We start from the raw sequence: 3,757 nt of genomic DNA on the forward strand, positions 1-3,757 counted from the left end.
TTTCAAAGCCTTTCATGATCTGTGTTGTCCATATCACTCATTTGTCACTTAATAATGTTGACTGTAAAATTATCTTAGCCCTGAACTGGACCATACTTTCCTTGATGACAGGAATTGTGTCTTGTGATATTTTAAAAATACTACCTTGAGCCTGGAGGGCTATCCATAAAGGCTTAGTGAATGCATGAATTAGTTAATAGATAGGTGAATAGACAAGCAGGCTGCCTTCTCTGATTTGGAATAGACTCCTGCCTATATACAATGACTGGGAAAAAAATTAGATAAGCCTCATACTCTATAAGACCATGACTCTAGGGTGTGTAAATCAAGCAGTTTCCAGGAATACAAGACAAATAAAAGAGAACAATAGAGGAAGGACTGAGGGGAGGAAGGAAAAAAAGAACAGAAGGAAAGCTACTCCTTCTTTCATCCTCACTACCTATAAGGTCACTCAGTCTCCTTTTGGACCAAAATTACGAATGCTATTCTGGTGTCCCCTGCCGAGAGGGTCATACCTACATCTCTTATGTTAGAAGATTCTCTTTCCCTGCCTGGGCTCCCCTCTCTTTGGGCCTTATCAAAAGGGGTGTGAACTGAAGCACAGTGAAAGACTCCCTCCCCCTGCATTAGGTCAGGGGTGTCCAGAGGCTTTCCTTCCTTCCTTCCTTCCTTATACTCCCTTCTTGCTACATGAGGTTCTTGGCCCAAGGCACTTTGGACAATCTCAAAAGAACTAGAGATGAGACATCCAAAATTCCTTTTATTGATTATTATGAGGAGCTGAATTCCAATCTTCAGAGAAATTTGGCCTTCCTGTCCTCCACTGGCTTCCCTTCAGGACAGAGAGAACCTATTACTGTGTCTCCCAAGCTCCCTTGCCCATTTGCTTTTGTTGAAACCATCTCTGGACTCCCATCTGTGTTTGATCTGCAATATATTTTGTGCTCATTTTCTGGTAAAATATTTTAAAGCTTAGATATTTGTTTTTTAGTGACTCTTCTGTGAATTCCATTCATTCTTCCTCTAAAGGTACCATCTTTTCTGTAACTTTTAACTCATGTGGAATTTATTGCTGGATTGTGCTGTCACCACTAAAGGTTCTAACAGTCTTTCTTTTCCAATTTAAATGCAGGCTGTCAGTTGCTGAATGGGTTTAACAGTCTTATGACTAGTAACAAGACCATCCAAATCAATCCCACTCCATAAGATTAGAATTCTCCACAACTCTGGTCAGTCTGGAGAGTTGGCACCATCTCAGCCCCCTCACACACACCTTTTTTTTTTTTTTTTTCCATATTGCTCCAGATTTTAAAAGGGGCATTGCCTGTTTAGTCTAACCCTACACTTTGAGATATCTGAAAATAGTTGTAAAAAATTTGATGGAGATTGAAATGTTTTCAAAGTTTAAAACATTCTACATGTTTCATAAATGCCTTTTCATTCCTGAGTTGAAATATATTGACAGTTAAAAATCAATTGATATAATTAGGAAAAAATGGAAGAAGTAGGGGAGGTGGACAGAAGACGAATTGTGCTGTTTGTATTGCCCATGCTGAATAAATGTATAAAACAAAACACGATTAGGAAACCAAAAGAGACAGTGAAAAGTAACTTTGGCCCCAAAGCTATTGACCCTTATCTCCACTTTCAAATTCTGGGTAAGGAAACCATAGAAAACCACATAGGTGATCCATGTCGGCATCTCTACGCATTCTTTTCTTAAAGAAGATCCAGGTGTTTAAAGTCATATATACATCTAGCCTTCTCTCTGAATATTTCACACTGCCTAGTAAACTCCCTGTAACTCCCCTGCATTTTATTGGCCTCTTCCTATCATTTCCTTTGCACCTCTCTCACTAACCCTCAGGCTCTCAGTGTGGAATCTCTCAGAGTGGTGTGTCCATGTTCCCAGCTAGATGGAAAAAAAAAATTAAACTATCTCAACCATAGAAGAATTTTATGTGAAGTAAATTAAACTTCATCTCAAAATTCTTCATTTGTATGAACTTTGTCCAAGGTTCTATACCTAATTCTGTATTCTTAGTATTTTTCTTAAAAGTGCCCCTTTAAGTCATATAAGATTCAGGTCCCACAAAACCCAGATCTGTCCTGGACTCTACTTACCCCTGGATTTTCTCTTACCCATTAATTCATTTAAAATCAAAGTACAATTAAAGTGAAAGTGAAAGTCAGTCATGTCTGACTCTTTGTGACACCATGGACTATAGTCTGCCAGTTTCCTCATTCCATGGAATGCTCCAGGCTAGAATACTGGAGTGGGTAGCTGTTCCTTTCTAAAGAAGCATCAAATTTAGTTTTTTATTTGAGTCTCTCCATCAAACAAACAATTCATCAAAACTTATTTAAAAGGCATCTTCTCTTTCTTCCTGAGTTCTTCCCACACTCACATATGCCGTTGTATTTTCTTGTCAATCAAAAAAATCTAGCCCCAAACTAAAATCTTTTGGCTTATCCCTGTAACTTTATTGTCTTCCAAGTGGAGGGTTAAGTCAAGCTGGAGGACAGCTCTTAGTCTTTTCTGGTAACTCAGGACACTGCTAGTCTCCAAACAGAAGAATATATGAAGGAGCCTTTTAAGATGGTTGTCTTTGTAGCTCCTGAAGGGCAGGATACTTTCTGCAATATATCAGTTCCTTAGGACTCGAGTTTCAAAGTCTTTGGGAACAAAAAATGAGGTCATGATCCTAGTGTCAGTGTTTCTGCCCAGTAGAGAAGGCCCTACACGCATAGTTTGGGGATAACTTTTGCCAGTGTTTACTCACAAGATGAGTCTTCACATACCTGAGTGAGTGATACCAGGGCAAGGAAACAAGGATAATTAGACAGGGAGTCTTGACCTCCCCCACACCCCACTACTAACTGCCTATATTGAGTCTGATAATCAGAGGAGTCAGAGCCTAGAGTTGAGCCTGAAGACCCTTGAATAAGTTAAGGAGGAAAGTGAAAGAAGCAGGTCCTCAGAGCTGTGTGTGGCTCCCTTCATCTGAGCAGCCCAAGTCTTCTTTTCACCTAGAAAAATTTGTAGAATGCAGTTCCCACCTAGTCCTCCCCATCTTAGACCTTTTATTTGGCGAATGCTTTTCACTGCCCCTGCACCCCAGTTTTTGTTTTTTGGTTTTTTTTTTTTTTTTTTTAGAAATTTTGGATATAACTATGTAAAAATCAGGGTTAGGAGCACAGGCCAAGCAGTCCTAGGATGGTTTATTATATCTGGCTTCAGTCACTCATTCTGGTCTTGGGTTAACCTCATTAAGCTTCAATATATTTTATAGATAGAACAGGGTTAGAATTAATATGGTTGTTAGAAACTAAATGAGATGTCTGTAAAGTCCTTAGCAAATAACAGGCATTCAGTAAATATTAGCTATTGTGGTTGCTGTGATTACTTTTTTGGAAGTCTCCTAAACAAAATGTATCTTCAGGTATTTGACAGGGAAGAGTCAAGTTATATGGACTTCCCTGGTAGCTCAGCTGGTAAAGAATCCACCTGTAATGCAGGAGACCCCAGTTCAGGAAGATTCCCTGGACAAGGAATAGGCTACCCACTCCAGTATTCTTGGGCTGCCCTGGTAGCTCAGACTGTAAAGAATCCGCCTGCAATGCAGGAGACCTGGGTTCTGAGTTGGGAAGATCCCCAACTCAGAGGGCATGACAGCCCATTCCAGTATTCTTTCCTGGAGAATCCCAGTGGACAGAGGAACTTAGCAGGCTACACTTCAGGGTGTTGCAGAGTCAG

This window comes from Dama dama, chromosome 12 (genome assembly GCF_033118175.1).
Source record: "Dama dama isolate Ldn47 chromosome 12, ASM3311817v1, whole genome shotgun sequence".
Taxonomy (NCBI): Eukaryota; Metazoa; Chordata; class Mammalia; order Artiodactyla; family Cervidae; genus Dama; species Dama dama.